Source organism: Lygodium microphyllum, chromosome 27, assembly GCF_053477565.2.
Source record: "Lygodium microphyllum isolate KBCC chromosome 27, Lygodium_microphyllum_v1.1.10, whole genome shotgun sequence".
NCBI lineage: Eukaryota > Viridiplantae > Streptophyta > Polypodiopsida > Schizaeales > Lygodiaceae > Lygodium > Lygodium microphyllum.
The window spans coordinates 44,345,425-44,368,827 of NC_141161.1; positions in this window are offsets into that span (position 1 = coordinate 44,345,425).

A 23,403-nucleotide genomic window follows, 5' to 3' on the forward strand; every position below is an offset into this window, starting at 1 on the left:
GCTCATTTGTGTGTCTTTGGATGCAAGGCCTTTTACCATGTGCCCAAGGACAAACGCAATAAGTTGGATCCTAAATGTGTGAAATGCATTTTCCTTGGCTATGGAGATGCAAGTGAGATGGGATATCATCTTTGGGATTGGTAAGCATGAAAAAAGTGATCCGCAGCCATGATGTTGTGTTCCATGAAGATAAAATGCATATGCGGCAACCGATCCTCATGGCTAGGATGTTAAGCAGGATGTTAGATGGGATGTTGGACATGCAACATAGCTTGCATTGAGGCGTTCTACTAGAGATAGATGACCTCCTTTTGACCATTATGAGCCTCCATAAATTATGTCTTAGTTATAGATTCATGAGAGCCTCTCACCTATGATGAGACTTTGCACAAGGGTGACAGTCGCTGCTAGGAGAGGACTATGCAATCTAATATTAACTTGTTGCATAAGAATTGTACATGGGATTTGGTTTCCTTGCCTAGTAGCAAGAGGGCTTTGCCTTGCAAGTGGGTGTACAAGTTGAAAAGTACCTCTGGACACCCCATGACAGCATACAAGGCCAAATTGGTAGCAAAGGGTTTTAAGCAGGAGTATGGTGTTGACTTTGATAAGGTCCTCTCTCATGTGGTTAAGATGACCACCCTACACTTAGTCTTGGCTTTGGCTGCACAGCTTGACTTGGACTTGTATCAGTTGGATGTCAAGATGGCTTTCTTACATGGGGACTTGTATGATGAGATATACATGGAGCAGCCTAAGGGCTTTGCAGAGCATGGCAAGGAACACCTAGTGTGCAGATGGAGAAAGAGTCTTTATGGCTTAAAGTAGGCACTTAGGGAATGGTACCACAAATTTGATGCATTCATACAATCACAAGGCTACATTTGTAGTACTATGGATTCATGCTTGTACACAAAGAAAGCCCGTGATGGTTCATTTATTGATTTTGGTACTCTATGTGGATGACATGCTTTTAGGAAAAGCTTATGATGAGCTAGATGCTCTTAAGGCTCAAGAAGAGCTCAAGAAGAGATTTGAGATGAAAGATCTGGGACATGCCTCTCATATACCCGGTATGTGCATTACGTGTGACAAGTCTCAAGGACTACTGTATCTATCACAAAAGGAGTATATTCATAAATTCCTTGAGTGCTTTTGTATATAGGATATGAAGCCTATTGGCTATCCATTGCCTTCTCATGTGAAGGTATCATAGGTTGATTGTCCGCAAACATATGATCAGAGAGTAGAGATGGCCAAGATTTCTTGTGCATCCGCAGTGGGAAATCTTATGTATGCCAGGATAGCCACTTGTCCAAATATTGCATTTGCAGTTGGTGTTGTGACATGTTATATGGCTACACCTAGCAAGAGGCATTGGGATGTTGTGAAGGGTATCATGAGGTACCTGAAGGGCACTATTGATATGTGCATATGTTATGGTAGCCATGATACAAGAGTTGTGGGATACATTGACTATGACTATGCAAGACATGTAGATAGTAGGAAGTCCACTTCTAGCTATGTGTTCACTTTTACTGGAGGTGTTGTTTCATGGATGTCCAGGGTGTGGAAATGCACGACCCTTTCTACTCCAGAGGCCGAGTATGTTGTAGCCACCACTGAGGCTTGCAGCAAGGAGACCATTTGGTTGGGTTGTTTGGTTGGCTTACCTTGGTACTGTAGATGATATCACTACACTGCATTCGCATTCTATGAGTGCTATTCAGTTAGCCAAGAATCTAGACTTCCACGCAAAAAAAAAGCACATTGAGGTGAGATATCACTTCATTTGTGAGGTCATTGAGGACATGTCTGTTGACCTTGTCAAGATCTCAACTGACTAGAATCCTACAAACTTGCTCACAAAGCCTCTCTACAGAGCGCTTTACCTTCCTTAGAGGTTGATGGGTGTTGGATGAGATGACATATTTCCTTATCCTATTGTATTTATGTATATCTTGTACTATATTTTTCTTTTCTTTTCACTCTTCTCTAAGGTAGATTCACCTTTAAGTGGGAGGCTGTTGTGAGGGGGGGGAGGAGGTAAAGGTGCCTCTGCCTAGCTGCCTGTATATTCCTACACTGATAGTATCCGTGCCTACATACTACAATCAAGCAGTGGGTGCCCATCACTATCACTTCATTCTTTAGTTTTTCAATGATATTTGAATAAAGGGAAGGCCGATCACACATTGTGACTATTGGAGTTCCCATATTGTGTGTATCTCTCTCTATTGCTCTTACTCCTTCCACCATAGCTCTTGCTCTTGCTCATGCTTCTACTTCAGGGCTCACCTCCCTTCACAAGGAGACTAAGGAGTAGCTCCACATCTTCAAGTGGATCTTCAAGTGTTGCAGGTAAAGACAAAGGAAAGAAGAAAGTGTTGGATGGCAATGATGCATCTACTAGTCATTTGGGATTTGATGTGGAGATTCTAGTGGTTCAGAGAGTTTGGATGATAAGATTGATATTCATTCAGTCAAGACACCAAGTATACAAAGAGTACATGGTAATGTAAAGGCTCCATTAATGGATCTTGTGGTATGCATGTCTAGCAGGGTCATATACATTGCTAAAAGATTTAGTTTTGAAGGTTATGCAGCTCACCATTGTGCTTATATGGTAAAGCTAGTTGAGGATATTATGCCCACTTATTTTGAGGATGCTATTGGTCATGCTCATTGGGATGCAACCAATGGATGAGGAGATCGCTATATTAGAAGCCAATAAGACTTGGGATTTAGTACCCTTTCCTAAGGGCAAGAAAGCTATTGACTATAAGTGGGTTTACAAAATCAAGCATAATGTAGATAGTTTAATTAGTAGATATAAGGTTAGGTTGGTTGCAAAAGGCTATGCTTAAGCAATATGGCATAGATTATGATGAAGAGATATTTAGCATACTTGCTAGGATGGCAACTGCTAGATGCATGATTACTTTGGCAATAGCCAAAGGTTGGAATTTGTGGCAAATGGATGTCAAGAATGTCTTCTTGCTTGGTGAATTTCAAGAAGAGGTGTATATGGAGCAACTAGTAGGTTATGAGGATTTAGAGCATCCCACATATGTGTGCAAGTTAAAGAAAGCACTCTATGGGCCAAAGCAAGCACCTAGAGCATTGTCTGACAAGATCAGAGAGTAACTTGTCAACATTGGCCTTTATGTTTTTGATGATGACCACTCACTTTATGTGAGAAATGGGATACAAGCTTGGTCATCATAGTTATCTATGTGGATGACTTGATTACTACATGTGGTAGTGACAATGAGATTGCTGAAGTTAATAAGGACTTTTTGAAGAAGAAGTTTGAGATGAAGGATTTGGGTGAGCTGTGGTACTTTCTTGGTGTTGTGGTACCTCAATGTTCCATATTAGGACAAAACACATTGAGGTGCACTACCACCTTGTGAGAGAGAAGGTACTTGTAAGAGAGATTGACTTGGTATATGTCAGTACACAAGATCAGATAGCTAATATTTTCACAAAGGCATTGGGTCTAGAGAAGCTTTGAAATTTTTGAAGCTTACTTGGGGTTGCAAAGACATAATTGAACTTGAGGGGGAGTGTTGAGATGGCAAGCTCAACATGTGTAGACATTAATAATGGATCACCTGGCTAGATGGGTCCGTACATCTACACTTAGCACGACGGTGATCATTATGATCCTCACATGGCCATTGTTTTATCACTTATTATATTTGGTTTGTTGTACCTATCTATAGCTGGCATAGTTATAGCACCAGTCAATTAGTATAGTTAGTTCTGCATTGGTCCACTTAGTAGACCACTTTCCTTTATATTGTATCTTATCTATACTTTGTCTACATTATATTGTATGTGAAAGAAGAAGAACAAACTAGTAAGAAAATATTTTTGTCTCCATCTTTCTTCTTGTATTCTTGAGTGAGCTTCCTCTTGTTTGTATGGTATGTGTTTGGCATCATCTCAAACGTCCCCCATTACATGATTCTTGACAATAATAACTGCCTCGGTCCAAAAGTACTATGGTAATCCTACTTGACTAAGTATATTATAGACTCTTTCTTGAATAGTCCTATTCATATACTATGTAATACCATTCTAGGATAGGGTATATGGGACAATCAATTGATGCTTAATATCCCTCTCATCACAAAGCCACTCAAAATCCTTAGAGACCTATTCACCCCCATTGTCAAAAACCCTAGGTATTTAGTATATCCCTAGAATCGTTCTCAACTATAGCAAGAAAGAATTGAAATGTAGGTAAAACATCCAATTTTTGCTTAATAGGATAGGTCCAAACCTTATGTGAATAATCACATATAAATGTAACAAAGTACTTCACAACACCCAATGATTGATAGGGCATGGGACCACATATATTTGAATGGACAAGACCAAAGGTTTACCCATGCACATAGAGCTAGACTTTTTATGAGAGTTATATGTGTACTTGTCATAAAGACAATGATCACATGAATCAAAACATGACTAATCAAGAGGTATAGTATACTGCAAATGAGTATGCACTTTCATTCATTTCAAATACATGTGCCCAAGGCGAGATGCCATAAACATATGTTTAGAAGATTAGTCTTAGCCAAAACATGGCCAATAGACCTAAATACAAGCAAAAAATAGAGGTTTCCAACCTTGGTGCCTCTAGAAAAAATAAGACTACTACGAGTGATCTTCCATGTAGAATCACCAAAAGATACATGATACCTATCATAATCTAACTATCCAGTTAAAATAAGGCTTTTAATCAAAGCCGAGACATGATATACATCATGAAGCGCCAAAGGAGTACCAATACTAAACTCCAATATTACATTACTTATACCAATAATATCCAATACAATATCATCTCCCAGTCTAACTGAACATGCAAAAATATGCTAGGTATAAAACCAATAATGATGTGGGGTAATGAGAGTGATTTTTCATTGACAACTTGAAAAATTTAATTACAAAACCCACAACACGGAAATAAGTGGTATGCCTCATTTTTATAAAGGAAATTTGCTTCTTGTTGATATTTGATTATCTAAATGAAATTCATATGGAACAAAAATTTGTTTGGATATTTTTTCCACCATGATTAGGGGCTGTGCATAAAAAAATTGTAGACCCGTTGTTACGCGAGCGGTGATCGAGAGCAAGCCTCACTCACAACCCGATAATGAGACGTTACGAAGTGCTGGTTGGGGTAATTGACTTTGTTGAATGCACAACACAACTTGAAAAATTCAAATATTCGATCATATACCACAAGCCACATAAAAACAAAACAAAACACAATGCCTCTTATAACTCAAAAATCAAAAACCCGTATGTAGGTAGAGCATCACACAACCACACAATAAAAATACCAAAAATTCGATAATAAACAAAGTGAGATATATTTTCGTACCTTAACAACCTTGAGCCGATGCTCGACGCTTCGACATCCAAAAGCTCCAAATTTCAAATTGGCATGACAAGAGCTCACTCTAACATGCGACCCTCCACTCTCCTCTCTCACATAATACAATTGTAATCAAGGGGGAAGGCCCTTAACTCTTCAATCTCCTCTTCTCATATAGTTTTCTATCCACAGTCACACACATTAGGCTTTTTGCTTTCAGCTTTTAGCTTTTGCTTTTCTACTGCTTTTCACTATTTTCGTTTTTTCTGCTTTATTCGTGTTTGCAACTTGTTTGGATCATAACTTCATCATTTGAACTCTAAATATAGTTGTTTGGATACTCAAAACGATCGGAACACATTTGGTCAACAAGCTAACATTGACAGAATTACAAAAATCCATCAAAATCGGGCAAAGATACTGATATTCATAAATTGCATCATTTTTCCTCCATCTTTTATCTTGGACGACTTATTCCCTTCCTTGGCCTATTGTTCTTGTGATTGCATACACTTTCAGCACACATGTCCTCTTTTTCTTCAAGAAATACTCACTAACGATGTAAAACGTACGATCTTTTTCCTTTAATCCTTGAGTCTTCAAAATGAATATTCTTTGAATATGAATATGTCTTTTATGCAGTGTGCCGTAGTGAGAATATGCTTTTTTGAAATGAACTCCATGTCCAATCATTCATGATTTGGAAAAATATGAATCGTGCCTAGCCTATCTAGATGTGATCGTGCATCATGCAAACTACAAACAGAATTCCTTATTAATTAAACTCTTACCCTCACCTCTCAACTCTCATAAAAAAGATATAATATACTCCGCTCCACCCATCCAAAATCTCACAATCACTCTAGGAAATGGTGGTCCTCAAGATGTTGACCAAATATGAACAACTCTTCTCACAATTGATGGCGTCCTTCACAACCCTCGAACTCTCCCAACCACCTTATACTCTCAACTAGAGGTTCCTAACTTTGTGATGAACGTCCCAAATGGTGTGTGCAAGAAATGTGCGTGCTCAATGGCAGGTTCTCTCTCATGTGCGTGTACATCTAAAATGTACTGCATATAGTTGCAGCGGACCTCATGCCGTGCTAGTGCTCAATGATGGTGCAAAATGTGCATAATCCCAACCCATGGCATGGAAATATTTGATAAGAATAGGAGACGACCCCCGAGTGCAGTGCATCAATAAGTGCAACATGAAGTGCTCGTGAACCCATAATTCTTATGATGTACAAAAGTTTCGATAAGAATACATACCTAGCTCCTCAATGTTTCTGTAGCTAATGGCAAACCTAACTTCATCCTGTCCAAAAAATACCAAGCGACTAAGCCTATCAAGTTTCACACTCAACAAATCAAACAAAATGACAGAAACAAATCCTATGCTAGTCAAACACAAGAAATCCAATTACAAAATATCAAAACAAGCTATCACGCAAATAACCAAGCTAGCAAAAATCAAACCTAACTACAGTTTGACTAGGGGATTTCAGTTTTCAGAAAAACACTTGACACCGTAATGATAAATAGTTGTAATAATTAAATTATGGCTCGAAAAGTGTCTTCTTAGTGTAAAAATGAAGGTTTTATTGGTTTCGGGTGGGGAAAATAGAAGCACATGGGATAAATTTTTGAGACAAAACATCTTTCAGCTTTCATGATCAGTCACTAATCATAAATTAGAAAATAATATATTTTAATACACAAATAAATAGAGACAATAGTTGAAAAGGGAAAAAAATAAGATTTTCACGTTATAAAAATCTAGAAAATTATGATTCGTGGTTGTGGTTGTAAAAAAAAGTTGAGGTGCGAAGTTTGACTTCACTTCGACTTTGTTTATGTGCTATAGTTCATGTTTTTTTTTCATTTTATGTGAAAAATACATACAAAACAATACCCTACACCTATGCAACGCAGCATAACCTAAACGTTAGAGGGAAAGGGTGAGGTTAAGAGATAAAAAGGGCTGAGAGGGTTTGAATTTTTGAAACATTTAATTGTGCATTCCATTTAGAATTGCAATAATTCAGTTTAAGGGGCTAGTAGCACGAGAAATCAGTGCTAATCTCTATACATCGAAGCATACGTTTAGTGAAAATCATGAAAGGGCTGTTTTTTCCACATCACAAAAGGTTGATTGGATAAATACTGTTTGTGCACTAGGATCATATGCACTATGCATGACGCATGGCATGGTATTAGTCCTGGATTGCATAGGAATTGTCTTCCTAGGACATGACTTATACGTTGAGTGGAAAGGAGCCTTTGCTATAGGTCAATTGTACGCTTTCCTTGGGGCTGTTTGGTGAGGGTTTATATATTCTTGGATCGTACAAAACAAGAAAAGAGTGGAGTTTGTGCGTTATGTCTTATATGTTGGAGCAACCCATCTTGGTGCCAATCCTCGAGGTATAGGAGAGTCCCAATGGAGCCACGACAATCGACCGAGGGGAGCTTCTTGATGTTTGTGTTACGAGGCACTATGCCTACATGTTATGGGATCTCCCTCTGAGGTACATGAGGTAGTTGATAATGATTTCTGCAAGGAAATCAAAAGAGTAAGATAATGAGAACATGAGGGACTCTAAATAGAGCCTAGAATGATCTAGGATGACTTAATTCGACTTACACGAAAACTCTAATCCTAGAGGATAGGGTAGGGTTTCGTGGGGATAATAATGGGGATGGTAGCACCTACTAAAGGCAAATTACAATTTCTATTGCAAGGATAATCAAGGGATGAAGCGTAGATTACTCATCTAGGAGTAAGAGGTTTTGTACCTAGAACACCTCTGTCATGCGAGAGATATGGGTGATAACATCGAGGATTTGATGCAAACGCATCATGGCCAATCTCACCAAGGCAAGAAAAATCCAACGATTGAATGCTAAGCATTCAAAAAAGAAACTCCACCTTATGGGGTGTTTTGAGCACCAATCCACATTATTGTTTGTACTTGTAAATTTCAAGAGCACTGTTTGTGAAAGGATTGTTAGACCAAAGCTCTCATAAGAATCTTGTATAATGAATCAAGTTAAATTCTTGGAGGGTGTGCCAAGCCACCCCCAGCTGGTCGCCAACCCTATTCTAGGGGGTTCTAAATAACCATGATGGGAATGTGAATGGAACCTATCTCACGAGAGGACTCTCCGTGGATTATTTTGATCATAGGAGGATGCTTGGATGCCAGGGAGGCTCTCGTTGTAAATTCCCTACCTTCGGGTCCCATACAAATGGTCTACATGACTCGAGATGGATTCTCGAGGCCCTATTACTAGTGCAAGGGGCCGAAACTTGGGGGATAATATGACATATCCTTACGGATTGCAGGAGTCGTCCTATGGACGGGATTTGTATCTCAATTGAATTCTTAATATATAGTTTACTTTTCAAAGAATTTGTCTGAATTGTTTTCGTGTCAATGCATAAAATTACGTAAAGGAACATGTGACTAATAGATTAATTAAGGAAGCTACTTGAATGTGTTACTACTAGTGTGCCCTTAGGTAAGTAGAAAACTAAAGCTATCAAGGGAAGCAAGTGGGCAGATGCTCCTAAGGGTTTATCCTATGGTAGGGTGGTTCTAGAGATCTAGGACCCAAAGATCTGGGAGACTTCTCAACATTCAGATTGCAATGATGAATTGATCTTAGTTAATGTAGGGTAGAACCTTGGCTCATATCATTTTAGGGGACCGGAATGGGACTTTACCCTATGGGTAGAGAGGTCGAGCGATGCATCACTCTCATTTTCCATCAAGTGCGATATGATTCTACCTCGGTTTAGATGCTCTGCGCAAAGTAAATCGTCTAAAGGCTAAGGCTGTAGTATGACTTGACCCCGTTAGAAACCCAGAAAGATTCAAGTCGATCCTAATAGGGTTTGCCAATACACTTTATTGCGGAGTAGACTCGGGATTCAAACCTTGTGACATTCAATGGAACTACAAGAGGCAACATCTTTTAGATTAGCCTCTCGATCGACCGCAAAAACGTGTCAAGAACCAGACATGTTACATACTTGTAATAAGAAGGTCGTCCACATATAGAACAATCACTATAGACTTTTCACTATCCCTATAAACATACAAGTTAGCATCCAATGCACATCTTTTGAAATCCAAACCTAGAAAGAATTCATTTATCACTGGTACCATGATCTAGGGGCTTGTTTTAGCATATACAATGCCTTCTTTAGCTTACAAACTTTATTTTTGGAATGGGGAACCTCAAATCCTGGTGGCTAAGCCACATACACCTCCTCCTTGAGGTTACCATTAAAGATTTCTTATTTGATATCCATTTGGTAAACTGGTCACTTCTTATTATGACCAGCCATTGTAAGTATTGTGCAAATAGTGATCATTCTAGCGATTGGAGGAAATTATTCTTGAAAATCAAATCCTTCAACATGTGAAAACCCCTATGCAACTAATCTGGCTTTGTACTTTTCTAAGCTGCCATAAAATTTATACTTTGCCTTTTAGACTCAGTTGATGCCAATAATCTTCCTCTTTCTAGCTAATCCACTAGCTCCCAAGTATTATTCTTCATTATGTTGTTATACTTAGCTTGCATAGCTACTATCCATGTTGGATCGACAAATGCTTCTTCAAAGTCTATTGGCTCCTTTATTTCTCTCATAATCTCAACCACCACCAAGGTCATATTGATGTGAGCAGAAGCCTTTATGTGCTCCTCTATTCTCATTGATCTCCTTGGTCCATTTGCCTTTTCCTTAGTTGTGATAGGCATAGGATTGTTGTGATCATAGAGCTTCTTCACCTATCATGGCAATGGCTTTTTCAATGGCATGATTGCAGGTTGGTGAACTTTTTTCTCATCATTCAAAGAGGATGCTTCCTCGTCCTTGAGGGTAGGGATAGCTCTTGGGATATGTTCATAGTGGACTACTTCTTTGCTTGATGAGATAAAGTGGAAGAACTTCTATTCTCCTCCTCCACTGTATGTGGCTGCTCCTTGAACACCACATCATGGCTCGCTATGATCTTCTTTGCCTCTTGGTCATATAATTTTTGTAAGAATTTTTCTCATCACTATAACCCAAGAAGATACATTTTGTGCTCTTTGGATTTTACTTATTTCTCTTATCCTTTGAAACATGTGCATAACATTCACATCCAAAAGTTCTGAAATATGAGATAGTGGTTTCTTACTAGAATAGGCCTCATGAGGAGTTTTTTCCTTAAGAGCCTTTATGTAACTCTTGTTGAGAATGTAGACTGCAATATTAATAGCTTCTACCCAAAATTGGTTAGGAAATCCCTTACCCTTAAGCATGCACCTTGCCATTTTCACAACAATGATGCAATTTCAGCATTCAACAATGCATTCTGCTGAGGTGTATGAGGCATCATCAATTGATTCTTAATCTCTTTGCTCTTACAAAAATATTCAAATACCTTTAAGTTGAACTCACCACCACCATCTATTCTAAACTTCTTCACACTTTGCCCTATTTCATTCTCAACAAGTTTTAGCCATTCTTTAAACTTACCAAAATCTTGAGCCTTATCAAGAAGGCAGTACACCCACATCTTCCTACTATAGTCATCAACAATCAACATAAAATAAGAAGATCCTCCCAAGGCTTTTGTAGATGATCCCAGAGGTCTTTCCTCATGAGGTGGTACATGGTCTTTTCCTTCTAGGCATGGAAACCTTCTCCATTAAACTTTGCTATTTGCTCAAGCTCTGCCATGTTGATAACCTTCAATTAACCAACAAAAGAGTTGTATTTCAATGTGTCAAGAGACACAAGTGCAAGGTAATGTGAAGACACACTCTGTAGTATCAAGAGATACTATGTCTGGTTTTAAGCTTGAATCTTCTTCCTGCTTGATGGTGATTCTTAATGCTTGTCTTGTCCTTCAACTTGAGTCTAGCAACAGATCTAAGTAACGATACTTGTCTTCGTCAAATGGATTTGAGAATGGAGTGAAGAGGGAAGCTTGAATATTAATGGCTATGGTGTTTATTAGGGTTGGAGGTGCAAGTGACTGATTTTTTTAATGGTACAACCGCTACGGTGGATAATTCAATTGCATATTTGACAGAGAGGAAGCTTAGAAGCCACCCTTCAAATGCCCTATAATCAAAGGAGAAATCACAACGCAAAGGCAGAGATCGAGTTGTACAAATTGAGGTAGGCGTAAAAATTCTAGCAATCATGAATTCTAGTAATGCCGGTGCATAGAGTGGTCAATGTTGATCTCTAAGGTGATACAGAGTTGCATTGTGAGTTACTAAATAACTCCTCAAAAGAAATCGTAATGTAATATGGCCTCTATTGTGAGATCCAAGAGCTCAAATGGCTACATATCTTGTCTGGTTATGGCTGCCAAGCTGTGCAGTGAGAAGGAGTAGAAAATGGGGTTCTAGACTTGGACTGAGCTCAAAGCTAAGATAGATGAGAGTGAAATGGAGCTGGAGAAGTAGTGCCATGATTGACTAGGCTCTAATACCATGTTTGAAGTGTGGATCTAGAGCATGGCAGGAGCTATGGGGGATGGAAGATGAAGACAAGACTGATGTTGACATAAATAAAGAGAGACCAATTGTTACACAAGTGAATTAGGTTCCAAGATGGAAGCTTGGACTCATAAAGAAAATCTTGTGTAATGGACTAACACTGACAAGACACTAAGTGAAAGTACAAAGCATCATGATATTGTATTCATTCCATGTGAAAGTGATAGTCAAGTACAATGCTTTATAGAAGTTAGGTTGTTCCACTCTCCTCACTGTGCATATGGGATTTAAGACATCTCTTCCTGGAGCATACATCATTTTTCTATTTCTTAACATTTCTTTTGTAGCCTGGGAATGTAGTATGGTCGGCAAGTCTGACTATATTATGAACCTTCCCTAGTCAACTAAGGAATATTTCATTTACCCTTTAGCCACAAGCATTTTCCCAGACCCCCGTCAAGGGAGCGACTAAGAATCCCCAACCATGGGCAACATTTGCAACCCTTGGACCCCAAAATAGGGCCCTTTTGTGGGAGCTTTCGCTCAACTGCCAAGACCCACGGACTGCTTATTGCTTCAAGCATTCCAAGCCTAGCACTAATGGCTACCTCTCACATAGCCGATGCGCCATCCATATCTACAGGTGTAGTGAGTTTACCTCCATGTCGATCAAGTTACCTCCTCTACCGCACGCACTTCGGTAGCTCCACGATCCAAGTGCACGCTTCAAGCAAGGTCCATCCCCAAGCTTCACGCTCCAAGCTCCGTTTCTGTAAGCAAGAGAAGAAAAGAGAAGAGAAGAGAAGAGAAGAGAAGAAGAGAGGAGAAGATGGAGATCTTCTCCTCCTCGGTCCCTCACCCTCTACACTCTCACACTCCCTTTCTCAAGCACAAGCTCAAGCTAGCAAGAATAAGAATAAGAAGAAGAAGAAGAAGAAGAGAGGCACTTTTGGCTACACACAAGAATGAGCTTCTCATTCACTTTTCAACTTTATATACAAAACCCTAAATCCCTTTTGGGTATCCCCTTTTTTACATGGTCGGCCATGGCCTAGGCCCTTTTTCCCCTTGTCCTCCTATCTTCCTAGCTTCCTTTCCACTACCCGTCTACATTTACAAATTGCATGGGTGAGATCCCGGCACTCTTAAAATAAATCATGGTGCGCCTTCCGCTTTTTTACAAAAGTATTGACTTGCGCTTTTTCTTGTGTGCCTTTTTCCTTTATTTAGGACTTTTCTGCACTTCTTGTGTTTCCATATTTTCCTTGGTGTGCCTTCGTCTTCCGTTTCACTTTTGCCTTAGCCTTTGTCTTCTGCTTTAGATTTTTCGGATTCTCCACCTTGTTCGTCTGAGGGTTAACATTACCCCCCTCCTAGACGAGTGCCAGTCCCATGGCACTCACAGTCGTAGGTACCAAGCTTTAGCATGTATCAAAGACGTGGGTGGCAAGGACATTTGTGGTTGCCTTGAAGGATTTCTGGTGGTGGGCAAATGAGGTTGTTGGGGCCACATTGTTGTATGGGTGGCTGGTGGTAGGGTGGTTGGAGTTGGGGGTAGTTCTGTTCGTTTTTGGGAATTGCACTGGGTTGGCACAAGTATTGGTTTTTCGGGAATTCTACTCATGACGATTCTTGGCAGGCTCGCAAGATGATAAAGGATAAGAATTCAGAATTGAGTGTTGATGAAGAGCAAACAACACTTTCATTGGAGTCTTCAATACCTGCAATTGAAAACCTCTCATATATGGTCTCTCCCTGGGGTAGTGCTAGTCTTCTTATCGTGCACAAGACATAGTTTGATTAGTTTGAGAGACAGGTCAAACTCTAAGCAAGCTGAGAGTATTGTCTTGCACTTGAGAACCCAAACTGTGTATATATTTTGGTGCAGATATTATGTGAGTGCTCGTGCATACTTAGATATTACGTAGTTAGACGTCCGCAAGTTAGTTCCTCGTAACAACATGTGGATGAAGCAAAGTTGTCCATGTTGAGAAGAAGTAAACATGAAGGTGTATGAGACATCCTTTGTGTTGTGATAGCACAATGTAGCATAATCAAACACATTGACACCGAACTTTCGGTAGTAGCTTGTAGCCACTAGGCTTGCTCGACGAGTACGGTGTACTTTTCATGGCCATTCTGCGGTGCTTACCATGATCGATTGTAATGATATTAAGGCGGAGTGCAAAAAGGAATTGTGCAAATGGGTCAGGGTGACAGGTCTAACCATAGGCGAGACAAGCTCCCTAGGTATGTCCTACCCTTGATGTGCCCTAAACAATTGTGGGGGATGTGTAGAGGGCTAGGGGATTAGGGACAAAGCCAGCCCACCAAGGTCACTGGGCGTACCTAATTTGAGGACCCCTAGGTGTTGTGCTATGATCGTGGGTGCTTCTTATGTTTTCTGTTCTTTTCTTTTCGTATCCTTGCTTTTTCTTTTTCTTTTTCTTGTCGTTCCTTTTTCTTTTTTTCTTCCTTTTTTTCTTTTTTTTGGGACTTGCCTGAGTACAACCATTGCAATATGTTGAGGCTATCAGCCTTTCAATGGGTTGGGAAATGTTGAGATTTGAAGGCTTAGGAAATGCATATTACAGCGATGATTGTGCCCTAGTCTCGTTGCTAGAGAAATAGTTGTTGAGATGGGGGATCCACTTGATATTTTGCAACCCTCTTTGCGACACGTGATGCCGGTACAATTGAGGTAACAACTACTATGAGCCAAATGTTGAGCTTGACCCAGAAGGAGAGCGTAGCCAATGACTATGCTTTGGGCCATGCGATGTGGGCAATCTACAAGGGTGATTCTCACTTTCAGTAGTGAGGCTTCCTTCGAGACTCTTTGTTCCTAGTATTTCTGTTTCTTTTTCTGTGATGGCTCTTTGTGGGGTTGGTGGTCCTGTGGCATCTTGGACATTGAACGCTTTCATATAGAGACTTGTGTCGTCCTACATCCACTTGACAACTCGTGAGAATACATACACGGCATATGCCGCAACTATAATAAACAAGTGCAATGCAAGGAGACATCACTTATCTGAATCCCATGGTGTTGACTTAGATACTTATCACCTCTGCTTGCTTATCTTTTTCTTTTGCTAAAGACATGAAATATATTAAACGCAGATATGAAAAGTTTGTACAATTGGGAAACCTGTCAGCATTTAACCATTTAAAGACAAAAAGTCATGGCCAGGTAGCACTTGATAAGCCTTTTATACAACATGGGGCTATTCTATTTGTGTGAGGCGAGGTGAGTCCGTGTGGTAGGATGATTGGGCCTATGCCAGTGGTGGGCTCCTATCAGGCTGGTCGGGGAAGATATCAACCCCGGGACCCATATGGTGTAGTCCCTAGCTGCAGCTGTTTCGAGAATTTTTTAAAATAATTCATCAAATTCCTTCTTGTTTCTAGCTTCCTTATCTTCCTTTGAGCACCTAGTGCTACCCAAGCTTCTGGAGAGAGCCCACACGGCCGAGGTTGCCACTCCCCGGGAGCTTCTGTTATCTTGGTTTGGGGAGTTTTTGGCCTATGTCCGAGGTGGTGTCACTTGGGGCCTTGTTTCTTTGCATACCTCTTAAGGGTAGATACATAGCATTCTAGTGAAGGAGCTTGTACCGCATGCTCCCTCCGACGATGAATAGCGTCCTTGCAAGCTAGCTGCATTGGGTGCTCCATGACAGTGACTATAGAGGAACCTGCAAAATGTGTACCAAGGTTAGGCTTGGAGGCAGGGTATAATTATTTGTATGGAAGGGATTAAACAGTGGATTATCAAATGCATATGAGGAGGAGTGCAATGAGGTAAGTCATGCAGTGTTTGTTGTAGGGGGACAGCCCTCATGATGATATTCACTTTGCTTCGACTGCGGGGCGTGTTCTAGCCATTAGCTTATCTTGGCTTATGTTAAGTTGCGTGGACTGGTTGTGATGGGGTGGAGCAGGGCTCGTCCCTAGAAAGATAGACCGAAAAGGGAAAAGGTGTATAGAAGGGACGGCGCCCCGTCTACATCCTCAGAGGTGTTGGTCAGGGCTTCATATGGTGGTAATGAGGGTTGCATGCCCTCCACTTGGAGGTGGGAATGGTCACACAGCTTCTAGACGTGTGGTGAGAGGAGAATCTGAGGAGCTTAGCCTGTCAAACCCAACTCTTCTCCCTGCGCTTGACTATCATTGCTTGTGTGTGTCAATATTATCTATATAAGGTCACAAAACTCATTGTTTATTTATGTACATATTTACAAACCCATGTCACTTCGCGAGGATAAAAACCAATTGTAGAACTCAAGATTGTACTGGAGTGTGGCACACGCATCTAGTACTCATGGCAGCTTACTCAATAACAATAGATATTTTGCAACATCGAGTAGCATGGTACCTTGTCCGAGTATACTAGCAACATGTAACTCCTCCTCAATGAGAACCTTATCAGCCAAAGATTTCTCTTGGCTAGTTCTAGCTAAGTCCATACCCCGAATGGCAATCAGCACACTCGAAAAGAAGTTGGCACCACATAGGTTCGGTCTCTTTGAGAACGCCATTCAGTCAATCGCTCCTCTGAGACTACTCCTAGTTTGGCCACTGCAACGCGGTTTTCAAACCAACGTTTTTCAAATTGACTTTGACCCTCTGATTGTCGCTTTAGTTGCTCTATCTCTAAGAGAGTTGGTTGGCAAAGCCCATCATTGAATGTTACAATTAAGCGTAGTTCGCCGGCTTCCTCGTCAGAGGTGAGTTGCATGCGTTCATGTAGGAGCCTGTCATAATGCTCGTTAAGATATTCTTGCTCTTCCCACGATAGGGGAAATGGCAAGTATTCCCCAAGCTGCTCCTTAGGAAATGCACCCATGTCCACAAGGAAATAGACACGTGCAAATACTTTGAGTTTAGCATCCATCTCAGTTAAGCATTCTGCGACACTTCTATGTTCAATGAGGGCTTACTCGCTTGCTATCTCATGCAAAGTTCTAGGAGTTTTCCTAGGCTTTAGCATAGCTGGGGGCTCATGCCTAGATGAGCAAGATTGGTCAACCCTAGGATTGCTTATGCTCTCGGGTTTCCATGTTTCTTCTGAGACCTTGTTGCTATTGTGTCATGGTTCTCCTTGGATATGGCCAGTATAGTCTTGACACCCTATTGTGACAGTAGTGTATCCACTCTTGATTGGTCAATGAGAGTTCTGTTGTCGATGGATTGAGTGTTGCAAGCAACTATTGATGGTAATGGTTGCTTTGATTTTTCAGAACACACGGATGTGTCTGACGTTTCATTGCTGTTAGGGGAGATGGCAATGGGTCCATTGGTGGATGGGGACTTGATGTTTTATTCCTCAGCTCTTCAGTGCTCTTGGTCTTGATCTTATTGGTGTTTACCATCACTTGCAACTGTTGTTGTTTCTTTTGTTTTGTCCTCTTTTTCTTAGGCGATTGTGGTGTCTCCGGTAAGGACTCACGACCCTGAACTAGGTCAATCGTTGATGTGTTTGGCTGGGTCTCAGCATTCTCTTTCTCTAGTGTGTCCTCATGGGACATAGCTACGGCTTGCTGAACAGCCTCACTAGGTTGTGATGGTACAACTGCTTCTCTTTTTAGAGAGCCTAGCTCTTCAACTAATTCCCCTCTGGTTAGCTCCTCAATCCTAGGATTTAGGTCCTTTGGAAGTGCTGGAGTTGTCAAGGATGTTGGTTGCAACACCTCCTCCACAGGTGAATGGCTAAGGTCACATTCCGCAAGGGGCATTGTCACGGCCAAGGGTTGTGACTACTGTGATCCTTGATTGAAAGTAGTAGCAGCTAGTTCAGTGGACTTGCTACTATTGGTGGATTGTGGTGTCAAATCCTTAGGCTGATTAGAATTGGTCATTTCTTTTGTTTCCCTTAGAGCATTTACTTGTGTAGATCAAGCATAATTGAGCTAGCCACGGTGGATTTCACAAGCATATCCTTAGGCTGAGAGCTAAGAGTGGTGTCATGTCCCGCCTCTTGGACATTTGGAAGCTCAAATGTAGGTAGAGATTGGGATTGAGTAGCCGCACTTAACGACTTCTATTGTGCTTCCTGTGTCCATTTACGAAAAGAGAGTGTAGAAATTCTGGGACTCTTAGGTGGACTTGACACTGGCTGGAAGATTTGCTCCTGGCTATTAGATGATTTTGCCATTTGCCTTGTTGAGCATTTAGCCTTGCCCTAAGCAATGTTGTGCCTATGACACTTGTTATCCATTTGGGAAATCAAAGGCTCCTTGGGCACTAGTGGCTTTTGTGTATCCTCAACGATTACATCTGATATCTGCTTGTCAAGCATGCTAGGCTGAGGATCTACCCTTCGATTAGTCCTGTTTGGTTTCTTGATTTCAGTCGTGAAGGGCTCGGTCACTCCAATGTTTTTGACTCGAGACTTGGTTTTTCGTTTAGATTTCCTCCTATGCTTCTTTGCTCTTGATACGATCTAGCCTTCAGCAGATAGAGGTGGTTTAGCAAGGGGTTTTGGTACCCAAGTCCATCGGTTACCTGCATAATACCCTTGAGCACGTAGCAATGCTTGGGATATCCATTGCGGTGTTGTGCTAGCTCTCCATCGATGCCTTCATCTATAAGTCTTGGGCTTCTTTCCTGGTCTTCTACGATGTTTGTAAGTCCAAAGCCTACCCTTGGCATTGCCTCCTAACCTTCTTGTTTCAAGCCGGGCCTCACTCACTATTTCTCTCTGTTCAACATGCGCTTGTAGCAACTCTTTCAACAAGTCCTTGCTCTCATCACTCGGCTTGCTTGGCATGTTGGAATGTTTCTTGTCTTTCCCTCAAGGTTTGATGAGGTCATCCTTGCTAAAGGTTGTGACTATCCTCACACTTGGTAGTGTCAAGTGTATCCTCTGTGCTACATAATCAGCCTCACATTTGGTCTCCCTTCGGTCGACACAATAATAAATCGCTCGAATCGCATGATTTAGGTCAAGGCCTATCGCACAGACCTCCAGATCAAAGCTATGTGTGGAGGGGAAGAGTCGTATATACCTGGAATAGCCAATAAACTCCAAAATTCAGATCACCAAACGAATCAAACCCTCATTCCCTATTATGACACAGAAACCATGGTGCTTCCTTTTCTTCTTTTTCTTTGTTTTTTCCTACCCTAATGCATCCGAATCACAAAGCAAATACCTACACTGCTCCAACATGCTTTTCCAAGTCAAAAAACAAAAAGCCACTTGTTAAGGAGATCGAATACCTCTTCAAACTCCCTCGCTTTCTACCTATCTATCTCAAGCACTGGTTTGGAAAAAACCCTACTTCAATGCTCGATTCGAAGCGTGCAAGCACTCAAGGCTTGAATCCATTGGTCCCAGAAACGGAACCAAAATGTGGGAGCTTTCGCTCAACTACCAGGACCCATGGACTGCTTATTACTTCAAGTGTTCCAAGCCAAACACTAATGGTTACCTCTCACATTGCCGATGCGCCATCCATATCTATGGGTATAGTGAGCTTACCTCCATGCCAATTGAGTTGCCTCCTCTCCCGCGCACTCCAGTAGCTCCACAATCCAAGTGCAAGCTTCAAGCAATCTCCATCCCCAAGCTCCACACTCCAAGCTCCATTGCTGCGAGCAAGATAAGAGAAGGGAAGAGAAGAGAAGAAGAGAGGAGAAGATGGAGAGCTTCTCCTCCCCAGTCCCTCACCCTCACACACTCACACACTCACTCCCTCACACTCTCACACTCCCTCTCTCAAGCACAAGCTCAAGCTAGCAAGAATAAGAAGAAGAAGAAGAAGAGGAGAGCCACTTTTGGCCATGCACAAGAATGAGCTTCTCATTCACTTTTCAACTTTATATACAAAACCCTAAATCCCTTTTGGGCGGTCATCCCCTTATCCCCTTTTTTACATGGCCGACCATGGCCTAGGCCCTTTTTCCCCTTTTCCTCCTATCTTCCTAGCTTCCTTTCCACCACCCATCTACATTTACAAATTGCACGGGTGAGAGTTCAGCACTCTTAAAATAAATCATGGTTCACCTTGCGCTTTTTTACACAAGTTTGACTTCCGCTTTTTCTTGTGCACCTTTTTCCTTTATTTAGGGCTTTTTTGCACTTCTTGTGTTTCCATATTTTCCTTGGCATGCCTTCATCTTCCATTTCACTTTTGCCTTAGCCTTTGTCTTTTGCTTTAGATTTTTCAGATTTTCTACCTTGTTTGTCTGAGGGTTAACACCTTGATAACTCCCACACCTTGCAACTCAATGCATTGTAACTTGAGTTGCTACTAGCATAATTACTCTATCTAACCCAAACCCTAGATCTATAAGGATTATCTTTTTGCCATCTAGTCCATAAACTTCATCTGACATACAAGTCAGGACCCACCCAATGTCCGGTGCTCACACATGGCGTCTCCTTATAATACGAGGCTTACAATTTTGAGCACCATGGATCATTGGTGGCACCTTACACGGGTGGGGCATTGATCATATCTAATAGAGGTCGCACAATAAATGTGCCATAACCAAGAATGGACTATGTGGATGTAGTCTAGCTATAGAATCACTAGCATATCCTCATGTCAATCATCTAACATGCCAATGAATAATATCGTGCCACATCACCGAGGCACATAGTGAATCCCAGCTCATATAGAGCTCTTGACATCTCAACACTTCCATGTCAAGCCACTTAAATCAATTTCATTCTATTCTCTGCCATTTGTCTTCGTAGGGGATTGAATTCAAGGGTAATTTCCATGTCTTATTCCTCTTGGTTACACTACTTAAGTCATGGGATACATTTCATACTGATATATGTGTAAGCATACCTACTGATAGGTTAAAGTTGCATGATGTAGAGGGTGCACTCTTAAATGAACAAGTTAACAAAAGAATGTTGATTCTTCTTACACCTCTCATGCTTTGACAATTAGAGACAATAATGGTAGGAGCGGTAATGACCGCCGTGGGAGAGACTCTCAGTAGTCTTGTTCTCAATCATATGGACAGTCTCGTAGTAAGCCTATGTCCATAAGTCCTCATTGACTTATCGTTACTATAGGAATGTAGGACATATTTAGCCACAGTTCTATTAAATATGTGAGGACAAGCACAAGAGCAAGGGTAAAGTACAAGACAAAAATGATGATCGTAACATTGTCCCTAACAAGTCTAGTTCTAAGATTGAAGAGATTAATGTTGTGCAGACTAATTTTGATGATGATTTCATACTTGTAACTTCTTCTCTTGATACTTCACAATTGACTGATGTCTTGCTAGGATTTACTTAGTATTGGTTGGTAGATTTAGGGCCTTCCTTTCATGTGACCCCTCATAGAGAGTGGTTTCACTCATATCACAATATGACTAGATCTGTCCATTTGGATAATGACCTAACATTAGAGATAGTTGGCATTGCTGATGTCTAATTGTAGTTTGGTTCAGGTAGTATATTCACTCTTCATTATGTACATCATGTATCAACTATCACAAAGAGCCTTATCTCTTTTGGCACCTTGTATGATGCAGGTTATGTTGTCTCTTTTGGTGATTCCTCATGGAAGATTACCCGTGGGAATCTTGTCATTACATATGGTGCTATGTCCAATACTCTCTATCCCTTGCTTGTATCTAGGTCAATTGACCATGTTTTGTGAGTGGATGCAATTCCACATGTATCTCTTTGGCATCTTTGCCTTGGATACATGTCTTTGAAAAGAATCAAAATACTTACCCATTTGCAGTATCTTTGGCATCTTTGCCTTGGGTGCATGTCTTTGAAAGAAATGAAAATACTTACCCATTTGCAATATCTTCTAATGCTTGACTATCAGTGTTTTGAGTCTTGTGAGCATTGTTTATATAGCAAACTATGACTTGGAATAGCGCGTGCAACTTAAATACATGCTTAATCAATTGGTTCGCTACTTGAGATGCTATAAATTGAGTATTTGTGGAAATAAAATGGGCTACTTTAGTGGGCCTATCCACAACCATATAAATGATATTCCATTCCTTCTTAGCTGTAGATAAGCCAGTGATGAAATCCATTGCGATACCATTGGTGAAGAATGCATATCTTCCATTATATTTTGCTTAAAGTAAGAAGTGTAAGGGATGATAATCTTGCCATGAGACCATATAAGCATGTTCTTAAGCTAAAAATGGGATTTTTCCTCTATTAATCCTTGTTGTAATTTCTAAAAACATGGTTGAATTATTAATCTAACAAGTAGGCCTCTTGAAACTCCTCAATCCAATCATTATGAAGCTTGGTTATGGAAGATACATGGCATATCCACATCCTTGATAGAGAATCAACCACCACATTGTCTTTGTCCCCAGTATGAATGATGCCAAAATCATAATTTTGTAGTGTAGCCACACACCTTCATTGCTTAGGAGTTACATATGATTAGGAAAGGAAGCCCTCAAGGACATGACTTCAATTGGTCAAAGCTCCTATCAGCTACTATGACATCCTAAAAAGAATCTTGTTTCTTCGACCTATCAATTATAGGTGTGTCAACAATCACATAATGCCTTATGAGCTTCCAATTGAAATATGAAAGGCCAAGAAAACCATAAGAGAAGTTGTATTGGTCAATGTTGATCATTCCTTAACACATTGCACCTTCTTTGGGTCAACCTTTATACCTCTTCACTCATTATTTACACCAAATACTCCACTTTCATTTGCATAAATGCACACTTTTTTTCCGTCACAAAAACAATTTGTGCTCTGTCAATATGTGAAACACCCTCATAATGTGCATAAATGCTTCTTTAAAGTCGTTGTACATGAAAATATCATCGAAGAATACAAGTATGAACTTGAAGAGAAAACACTGTAAGATCTTGTTTATTGAGCTTTGAAAGGTGGTGGGAGCATTGGTCAACCCAAATGGCATGATAAGAAAATGGTAAAGGCCCTAATCAATCCTAAATATTGTCTTCACTTCATCGAACTCTTGCATCCTAATTTGATAATAGCCTGATCTCAAGCTTATTTTGCTGAAGTGTTTTGCCCCCTTCAAGTCATCCAACAAATCATCCACCCTTGGAATGGAGTAGACTAGAGAGGGTATAGCAAAGGGCTAGACTCAATGAATCCCATTTTCAACAAGTCCTTGATTCTTAATTACTGCCTCCCTTTCACATTTAGATAACTTATAAGGTTACTTATTAACAAGCTTTGAGTTAAGCTCCAAAGCAATGGGGCGATACATTGCTCTCTTAATTGGGAGGGCTATAGGCACTCGAGACAAATCTTTATACTCCTTTGATAAACCTTTATGTACCAACTCCACTACTAAATTTGTGGGTTGATCTACACTTTCTTTATCGAGGTGTATGTAAGGTGCCCGCCCACCAGGCACGCTTTTAGTGGTCTATCGAGAAATGAATCTAAGCATCATTGCCCGGCATTCCCATGGAATATTCTGAGTTTTGTCACCTAGGGTTTCCTGAATCCGCCTCGCAACGGAAGGTTCACGGCTGAACCCACTAGGATCGACCTAAAA